This window comes from Malania oleifera, chromosome 6 (assembly GCF_029873635.1).
Source record: "Malania oleifera isolate guangnan ecotype guangnan chromosome 6, ASM2987363v1, whole genome shotgun sequence".
In the NCBI taxonomy this organism is placed as follows: Eukaryota; Viridiplantae; Streptophyta; class Magnoliopsida; order Santalales; family Ximeniaceae; genus Malania; species Malania oleifera.
In genome coordinates this window covers 85,558,188-85,569,482 of record NC_080422.1, presented here as the reverse complement: position 1 = coordinate 85,569,482, position 11,295 = coordinate 85,558,188, and positions in this window count along the sequence as shown.

Sequence of the window (11,295 nt, the reverse complement as noted above, 5' to 3'; positions counted from 1 at the left end):
TTTTTATGTTGGTATGTGAGTTCAACAGTATGCAAAATTTTTAATAATTTTAAATTTATATTTGTGTATTTTTTTAATAAAATGTAATATAAAATTATGTTTAGATGCTTGTAAATTTATATAAATTTAAATTCATAACGTGAAATGTAAAACATCATATGTTGATATGGTCTTTGTGTTATTTCGAATCTATCACTGTGTACTTATTTAGTAGGAACCATTTTTGATTTTGTTTCTTAAAAAAATGCTGTCGTGCTCATATAATTTTTTTAAAAGGCAAAGTTTTTTAAAAACAAAAAATCTAGCAAATTAAAAAGTCGAATGAGATATTTCAACTGTTTTAAAAAGTAATTAAAATAACTAAAAAAAATTCAAAATTTTTTTAAAGTAAATTATGACTGTTTGAGTTATTAGAATGTGAATATAATATTATTTTTTTGATTTTCAAATTTACTTAACAGAATAATGAACCATAGTTAAAATTAGAAAATATGCATAATACAACAACAACAAAATCAAGTCTTAGTCCCACTGTGTGGGGTCGGCTATATAAATCATTTTCCTCCAATTTATGCAATCATGGACCATTTCTTTTGATAGATTTAAGGATATTAAATCCTTACTCACTACCTCCTCTCAAGTTATTTTAGGTCTACCCCTACCCATTCTACTGCCCCCCACAGTAACTAAATTACTCTTCCTCACAGGTGCACTATAAGACCTACGTTGCAAGTGTCCATACCATCTGAATCGTCACTCCCTTATCTTATCTTCTATAGGAGTTACACGTAACTTACCACGAAAATGTTAATTCCTTAATTTATCTTTCAATGTTATACCACTCATCCATTTAAACATTCTCATTTCGGTAATTTTTACTTTTTGGATATTATGTTTCTTCGTCACCCAACATTTCGATTCATATAATATAGCTGGTCTTATAACTGTCCTATAAAACTTCTCTTTCAATTTTAAGGGTATTATACGATCATATAGCGCACTTGAAGCACTTCTTCATTTTACCCAACCTATTTTAACTCTATGCATTACATCATCTTCAATTTCTCCTTCAACTTGCATAATAGATCCAAGGTATCGAAATCTACAAGTGCTATTTATTTCTTCATCATCAAGTTTAATTTTGTCTCCAATATTCCTCCTATCATATATTCTGTTTTATTTCTACTTATCCTAAAGCCTCTAGATTCTAAAGTTTCTCTCCATAATTCTAACTCAACCTCTACTCTGTCCCTAATTTCGTCAATTAATACAATATCATCTGCAAACAACATACACCATGGAATCTCCTTTTGAATACTCTTAGTCAATTGATCTATCACTAAAACAAAAAGATAAGCAAAAAGAAAATATGCATAATGATAAAAATAAAAATAAAAAATAATTTAGATTTTTATTTTTTATATATTTTGTTCAAAATATTAATCAAGAAAATATTACTTCATTTTGCAATTAATCCATGCCTCATGATAATGATATAAATTATAATTTTATTCATTTTTTATAAAAAAATTTATGTTATATATATATATATATATATATATATATATTTACACACACACATATATAGAGAAAAGAACAAATTATGGTAAATATTTGAGAATGTTGTCATTTTGTATTTCACATTTTATTTTTTATTAAAATTAATAACATAGGCATTCTAATTTTAGTCATTTTTACTTGTTGCCAGCTTGTCTTTTTGAATTAAAAATAGAAGCAAAAAATAAAGCAAAATTTGAAATTAAATAACTCATCAATCATTAAGAAGACAAGAAGTAATGCTATTTTAAAATATTTTGTTTCAGTTTTCAAGAAAATTTATTATAAATAATAATTTTAAAAAAATAAAAATGAAGACTGTAACTTGTAGTCCATTAATTAACCCAAAAAAAAATCTCATTTTTTGAATTTTTTTTTTTACTTTCTAGATTTTGTGGTGCAATGAGAAATAAATAATAAAATTAACAACAAATACAATTTTATATGTTATTGCATGCAGTTTTAATTATTATTTTATTTTTTTAGGAATACATAAAAAATTATATTAAGAAAATTAAGGTTTATTTTTATTTTTAATTTTCATATTGGTTACCAAAAATTGTTAAAATTTCAATAAAAAATTCTCAAATATTTTTTAATTGCTTAACGAGTGATTAGTTATCTTTGTTTTAAATCATATTTTGTTTATTTATTTTGTATTTTCTTCAATACAACAATTCCAACCAATTAATAAGTAAAAAAATTATAAAATTGCGTCATTAGTATAATATCAGAATATGAGTTAAGATAATGATTCTGGATAGGGATAGCAAATTGACAATGTATAAAAATAGTAATTAAGGAAATAAATGATCGTTAATACTTTCTCAATGAATTATTTTTGAACTAACTTTTTTATCACAAAAATATTGAAACGCTATTATTACTCAACATAAATGATAAAATAGTTAAATGACTGACTTTCAAGAAAAAATATTAGATACAACACGTGTATACATTAGATCCAATATGATTTCAATTTAGCAATGAAAAATCTTTTCATATGAAAAGATAAATACATTATTAATTTAATATTAATACTCTTGATTTTATATAAATTTATTTTTTTATATTAAAATAATAATATAATGTTAAGTTTAGTTCCTTACATTAAGTTTAGAATCAACATACTAATAGAATAATGGTAGAAATGGAATTGAGGTAAATGCTATTATTGCATTTGAGTACATGTATGGGATACTAGAATAAAAAAAAAAGTCACATTCCATATTTCTATAATAAGTGTAACACAGGTTTATTGTGATGATTTAGAAGGAACATTGTACAAGAACGTCTAATATATAGTGGAGGGGACCCATGAATAAAAGGAAAGTCCCAATTAGTCATTAAGGCTTTGCATGTTAAATGTGACAAATACAATCTTACAAAGTCTCGGGAAGATATTGTTATAAGTACTATGTAGGGCACTTGTTGTAACGACCTGAAAAATTTTAATTAATAAAAATTAATAAAAGGGAAGAAAGAGAAATATTTTAAAGAATGTCAGCAAAGAATCGTCGACGAACCAACTGGTCTCGTCGACGAGCGTTCTGTCTTGTCTCGTCGACGAGGGTACATGTCTCATTGACGAGGAATTACCGAGAGGGGTTTTCATATTACTGAAATTCATCAACGAATTTTCGGTTTTGTCGTCGAGCGGTGTACTCAGACTCGTCGACGATTCCACGTGTCTCGTCAACGAATCCCTGCCTATAAATAGCGAATTCTTTCATTTCAACGCGAAATCTTTTGCATGTATCCTCTCTCTCACTAGAATTCGGCCCTACTACCTTCTCTCTTCGATTCTGAGCCAAATTTAGCTCGATTCGACAATCGGAAGCTACCACGAGACTCTTGGGAAGATTTTCTACAATATAGGTGGAGCGGATTTTCGATTTGAGAAGTTTGAGAAATATCCCAAAATCAGGATAAGTGAAATAATTTAAGGTTTTATTATTATTTTGAGGTAGTTGGAGCCTAGAAAGTATTATAAGGGTGTTTTACTAAGATTTGAGAAATTTGGAATTTTTGGAATACAGGATCTCATTTTGTTGATTTTAGGCCGAATTCTGAGAAGCAGATAAGGAGAAATACTTTATAATAAATTTTTAATAATTTTTAAACGATCCAATTTGGGTACAATATATATATATATATATATATATATTGGTATAATTATCGGAATGATGCAGGAAATGAAAACGTTGATTTGATTATATATTATATTGGGAAAAATTGTGTGGCTTGAAACCATTTTTTTTGCTAATTAAATGGTTATGGGTATTATGGAATGATAAATCATGATGGTTGCGAATATTGTTGGGTTGTGAACACTGTTTGGTTGAAAACACTGGATGATTGTGTATACTGTGGTAATTGTGTGGATGTGATTGATTGGCCAGGTTTGTTATTGATTTGTGTTGTGGTTCATGTAAATTATGATATAACGTTAGCAGTGGTATGAGAAGGTTGTTATGTCGTACCTAGTATATCCGTCATATAACGTTGGCAGTGGTATGAGGAGGTCCCTATATGGGCGTCTATATTGGGAGGTAAACATTGGTAGTGGTATGAGGAGATTGTTTACCTTTGTGTTGTAACCTGTGTGGTTTGATTAGTCATGTGTGGACCAGTCCTGTGTGGACATATTTGTTGTGTGATTGGTTAGTCCTGTGTGGACCAGTCCTGTGTGGACATATTTGCTGCGTGATTGGTTAGTCTTGTGTGGACCAGTCCTATGTGGACATATTTGCTGTGTGATTGGTTTGTCCTGTGTGGACTAGTATTGTGTGGACGGATATGTTGTAATTGACAATCGTGTGTGGACATGTATGATGTGTGTGTTAGAGTCCTGTGTGGACGAATACTTATTGTGTGGTTGTAGACCCTGTGTGGGTATGATTGAAGATTGTATGATTATCTTGTGTGGATTGATTTGGATATGCATATATGTGGGATTCTGTAAATGAATGTTGTTGGTTGAATGTGACTTCAATTAATTAAGTATTTATGGTAAAGTAGATTACTCCACTCGAGAGCTTGTTGAGAAAGGCGAGTACTTTAGTAATTATTTGTGAATACTAGAGTAGAAGGAAGCCACTTATATGGGCGGGTGACCTTTTGTTAGCTTTGGTGTATTCCCAAGAGGGGGGTGAATTGGAATTTTAAAAGTTCTTTCCTAGGTTAAACTAGTTCAGCAACAGTACATTCACAACCTAGGTCATCTACCCAAATGCGTAGATAAGTATAATATGCAGAATTTATATCATGTGCATCATTCACATAATAACATACACGTGCGGTAAATATAAAGTGCGAAAATATAAACAGACACACGATATGTTATCGGGGTTCGGCCAACTGTGCCTACGTCCCTGTCTCTAACTCACAAGTCCGAGGATTCCACTAATGCTCACTTAATGGGTGGAGCGGCAACTAATACAACCAGGTTAATTAGCACAGGGCTGACCTCAACCTTTACAAAATTATCATTGCGGGATGGAGAATGCCCTAGGTCAAATTCACAGCGCTGACCCTAACCTTTACATAATCCTTACTGGGCTGGATTACCACCCCCTCAGGCTACGCTTGGAAATACAACAATATGTTCACAATAATGAAGTTGGTACAATGGTTATGCTTTCATGTAAAGCAGATGTGTACCCAATTACGAACAAGTAATAATCAATCCACACCAAACATGTAAGAATTGTAAGCTCAGTGGTGTATATGTGCAATTCTACACTCAACAAGATATGATCGCTAATATACTCAAGAGTGTTCTAATTAAACTATTTCTTTGAAACAAGTCAAAACAAATTTCAATAATGAATCACAGTTTCAAAGATGCTCCAACAATCTTTAAATCAACTCAAAAATATTTTCTTCAATGAAATATGCTTAAGAGTTGTTTGAAAGAATAATATAATTTGTTAAAAATATTTTGCACAACAAAAATCAAGCTATAGGAATCTTTGCAATGACAATGCAAAGATCCTCAAGCTACAAGGTTTTTCCTAACACAGGATTTATTAAATAAAATCTATGGGATAAACCTTAGCCAAACTCCCCAAAAATAATATCAAGAATCAATCAAGCAAACGAGAGTTTTAGCAATACCTAAATATACACTAGCACAACCAATATGCTCTCACAATGCTAAAATATATCAAGGGAATAAATATTTGAGAGTATTTCAGGCAAAATGGGATTTTGAGATAGAGAGGATTTTTGCCAATTATTTTGGCTAATCTCCCCCTAATCCTCTCAAATGAACCCATATTTATAGACAGAAGTAAAATTAAAACCGTTTGGGACTTGTTGGGAATTATTAGAAAAGATTTAAAATGTTTAAACACACTTAACCCAACTTAACCCGATTTACCGTAATTAAAATAATTTTAACTTGCCGAGGTTCAGGTGGCTGAATCGTGGTTTGGTTGCCCGAACACACACAACTTTAAAAGATATTTAAATAAGTTCGATCGCCCGTATCATGCTTTGGCAACCAAAATCAAAGTCAATAGCCTTTGCTCGTAACTTCGGGTGCCCGGTCATAGGGTCGGTCGCCCGAACTCATGTGTTTAGTAGCCCGGGGCTCTTTTTGAACTATATCTCTTGGTAGCCTGAGTTGGTGGAATGTCCCTTTCGAAGGGTTCGGGCACTCATGGACAGCACGCACAAAATGGTTCGGTCGCCAGAGAGCCCAAGTCAACTGTTGACTCTTCAACAGTTTGGGTGCCCAAGGAGTTTTGAACTTCTGGGGTTCGGTCGCTCGAGCTCTCTCAAATTTTTTAGAAATATTCAATTTTAAGCACATTTTTAATACTCTTGTATTTTATATGATATATGTGAGAGTGTTGGGACCTAGAGTCATACTAGGGTCTTACTGAGACCATTTTGAGATAGTCCCAAAAATCCGGCGTCAATCAACCGAAGGTTGACCAAAGGGTGCCCTAAGGTCATTTGGTCCCTATGGTTATTTGGTCCCTATGGTCATTCTATGCTCATTTTGAGCTTACAAAACCTATATGCATGACATGCAGAGATTATTACAGACCGATATCCTAATTACTATTATAGACCCAAATATAACATTAATTGAATTTACAAAATGAAAGAGAATCCTCACGGTCTTCATGCTTTGCTTTCATGTGTCATCAATTAATTTGCTAATATAAACCTGCACACAAACTAGATAGACATTAAATACCAGAGTATTTGTCATAATTAAAAAAGGGTATGACCCATAGGGTCAATGCCTTTCCTATTCTCAGTGACTTTACTTGGATACATAACCTGAGGGCTTACTGAGAAAGGTGAGTGCCCTGGTGTTAGCACTAGAGCAGAGAGAATCTACTTATATGGGTGGGGTAGACTTCCCTATTCTCGGGAATTATCAGTAAAATATTTATGTTTGTGGGTACGTTATTGGATGACAAAAACGTTGACCATAGTATGATCATGGGCGTGATATTTTGGTTACTGGTGGATTGTGAACGTGTTTACATGGAAATTTAGTTATATACTAAAAACACTTCAACCACACACTATTATGAATTATTTCTTCCTTACTGAGAGGTGTCTCACCCCGTCGATGATTTAAACTTTTCAAGTTATCCAGGTGATCGAGCTTAAATAGCTCCAGGGTGGGGTAGTTTTGTGAGTGGTACTCGAACGGTTATGTTTTAGTTTTTATGTTTTATATATTTTTTTCAGGTTTTTGTAATATGGAAAATGTGGTTGTAATTACTATGGAACTGCATGTGTAAATATAGAACTCTAGTATATTCTATTGAGGTTCTTTTATTATTTTCGATGCGTGAATGGTATCAAAGACGCATGTTGGTCTCATAACACTCCGGGCCCCATGTGGTGGGTTTGGGGCGTTACACTTGCAGTATTGCAATAAATGGTAAAGAAACGAAGGAGCATCCTATAATGACCATCATAGCCATAGGAATTTAGAATTGGTGTTGGTCATTGCTATGACAATGTCCATTCTAACCTAGGGGTCTCTTACTTTAGTTAATAGGCTTAAGAGAGGTTTAACACCCTCTAAAGGCTTTAATTGCAATTTAGGGGGCCCTTTAGGGATCTCCTAGAGTTTTATATGTGCTTTGTGGGTCTTAGAGGACCTCTTAGGGTTTCTTGGGCCTCTCGGAGTTCCTATAAGCCTTTTATAAGACTTTTGAAGCTTTATTGGGCCTATAGGGTCTCTTTGGGCTTTTCAAGACACAATAAGTTTCATTGACTATGTGAAGGTCTTTCCATAAAAATTGAACTGGTGCTTGATGATTAATTTCAGTTCCTCATGTTTATGTCAATGGAATCTGGTACTAGTTAATAATTTTTTCACTTGATGATGCATGCTTATTATTAAGGGTCATGACACTTATGTTTGATACTATAAATATCTTCTAATGCGTCTCCAAACTTACTTTTTCAAACCTTCCTTTTTCAAAAGAACAATTTAAATTGTTTCTCTTAGTGGCCGAAGATGAGTTTAGAAAGTTTTCAAAAATCTTCCAAACTTTGTTTAGTATTCCTACTCAAAAGGAAACTTTCCTTCTTCTTTTTTTTTTTTTTTCAAAAATTCCAAATTGTTTTCATAAAAGTTGATTGCCTTTGTCAAAGATACTCTATTCGATCAGTTAAAGCATTGATTGACAATTAGGGATCTTCAATTAATAGTTCACCCAATCAAAGCATTGCAACCCTAATTAACAATCATAGATTTTCAAAGTCTTCAATTATGAGTTGACTCAATCCCAGCTTTAAACACTGATTGTCAACAAGAGATTTTCAGATCTTCAATTAAGAGTTAACTCAACCAAAAAATTAAAACATGATTGACAATCAGAGATTTATAGAAACACTCACCTACAACCTTGTAGGCACCGACAAAGGTTCCAATAGTCCCATAGTTTTCTTTCTTTCCACTTTGTATTGTTACTATATCAGAAAAAAATATTTGTATATTTCATTACTTGCTCCTCTATTTGTATCTGATACTGCCCTTGTTTGGTTGGGGCATACATTTTCTATCAACCTTGGTGACCAAACCACAGGGTGGTGTCATGACATTCCTTCAATAACATATTCTATAAGTTTTCAACTTTTGACACTTATAAAGTCATCACTTTGCATTAAGATGTCATCTTCCATAAAAAACTATTGACTTTTTCCGTCCTTAACTAGCTTCAATAACACTTTTGCTTAGTAATCATGTGTTTTTGGATGAAAGCCTCCATTGATACTATTACTTTAATCCCTAATAAATGTTTACAAGATTTAGTGTGGTTAGTTCAGTATTTTTAGTCAAGGCATCTGCTAATTGGTTTGTCCTTCCTATGTTGTACTTAAAGTGAAAATCAATGTAATTTTTTCTAGCAATCAAGATTGTTTTGAGTTAGTCTTGGCTAAAATAAGAAGTAAGTGATTGCTACATTATCTATCCTTGCCACAAAGTAAGATTCCAAGTGATAGTGTCGCCAAACACTGAGATAGTGTACTACTGCTAGGAATTCCTTCTCTTGGGTCATATAGTTTCTTTTTGCACCAATTAGCTTTAAACTCTTAAAAGCAATCAGTTGCTTCCTTTTGTAAAACAACACCTCCCAGTGTGAAATTGGAAACATCGTTTTGGACCTTGAAGGGCTTTGTCATATTTGGAGTGACTAATAATGGTTCCTATATTATCTTTTTCTTGAAGTCCTCAAAAGCCATATTTCTTGAGCCCAAGCCCACTTTTTCCTTTTCTTTAAGAGTTTGATGAACAATATAATTCTCCTAAAATACCCCTCAATAAATCTTCTGCAGTAGTTTTTCAATTCCAAAAAAAAAAAAAGGATCATAATTTACTTATATAGTGGTTTCCACTCATAAATCGTTTGAACTTTACCTAGATCCATTTGTATATGTCCTTCCTCGATTATGTGACGTAGAAACTTGATGTGTTTCTGGACGAAGGCACAATTCTCCTTTTTAAGACAAATTTGGGTTTTCCTTAATTTGGTTAAAACATATTGGAGTGCTTTATGTGCATTAATTAGTCCAAATAACATACCATGAAATTCAAATACTCCAGATCGAGCAACATATGTGGCTTTTGATTCATTGCTCTTCACAATCCAAACTTGGTGGTAGCATAATCTCATTCATATATATATCTAACTTCATAAAGCACTTGGTAATGCTTAAATGGTCATATAAGTTTGCTGTAGGAACCCAAACCAAAAGAAGAAAAGAAAAAGAAAAGAAAAGTGAAAGGAAAAAGAAAAGAAGGAAAATGGTTTGGGATAGGACCAAACCGTCAATGGTTTGGGATAGGACCAAACCGTCAACGGTTTGAGGAACCTTAGGAAAAATCGTCGACAGTTTTAGCAAGGCAACGATTTGGTAAGACCAAACCATCAACGGTTTCAGAAATCTCAAGGAAATCGTCGACGGTTTCAAACTACCGAGAGGTTCTAAGGAGGTGATACAAAGATTTGGTTTGGTTAAAGGCCAAACCGTCGACGGTTTCGTCCTGGGCTAAGAAGCTATAAATAACACTTAAGTCATTTCTAGGCACGATCGACTACTCATAAAATCTACACACTATCTGAGATATGTGATTGCACTCTAATCTGAATAACTATAGTACCATGCTCTATAATCCGAACTGTCCCATCACGGTCTAATAATATATAATACTGTTTAATATATCTTACTGTTTTACCATGATTCTATTTCAACTATAATAACCATAACATTGTAAAAGCTTATAAACGGTAATATCTGAACCTTATGGTTCTATAATCTGTATATCATGGTATTCTGAAAATGTTGTAAAATATCTTTCTGTGTATATACTGTAAATCATAATTCTGTAAATTCTGTATAATATATTTCTGATATAAACTGTAAATCATGATACTATGCAAACTGTGGAAGTCCTATACTGAACTGTTATTTACTCATGCCACACAATTAAATAAGTAAAACCCATGTACTATAATTTGTAAAACTATATAATATTTATTCTGAAAAAATCCTTTTTCTACTACTATATTTCACTGGTAAAAATCTCTAATTTAGCTTGCATAACATATTTCCCTTACCTCACTAATTGGGAAGCCTAACTCCAACTTTATCATCACGCCCCTGCGTACCAAACTCAAAATCCTGGAATATAAATATTTATTTCCAAATTCAATCAATCCAAACTTAGAATAATAACTATACTTGCCTTTTCCCCAGGCTCACATATTTCTTTATCCACAAAATTCTAAACTACTAATTAGTTATCAATATTGCTTGAGTTCCTAGAAAACACCCGCTGGGTTCCTTAACCCATGCCTGTGGTGTTTGGAAACCCAACCCTAAAATCACAACACTCTAGTTTAATCAACTCAAACTTCAGTATATTTTCATCTAACCCAAGATCTGGGTTCAAAAAAGCCTGTTAACTATAAAAACCCTAAAATAACCTACTTACCTTGATTTTGGGATGGTGCATAAACTCCTCAAATAAAAATTCTACTCTGGCTAAGTTGTAGAGAATCTACCTAGGATCGCATTGGTAACTTCTGATCATCGAACTGGGAAAAAATGAAGCCAAAATCTTAGAGAGAAGGTGGAGAGACCAAATTTTTGGAGAGAGAAAGTGAAGAAAGCTGATTTTCTTGCCAAAATTTGATTTTTCACATATTTATAGATGGCTGGTCACGTGGCTTTGTCGATGAGACACGTGGA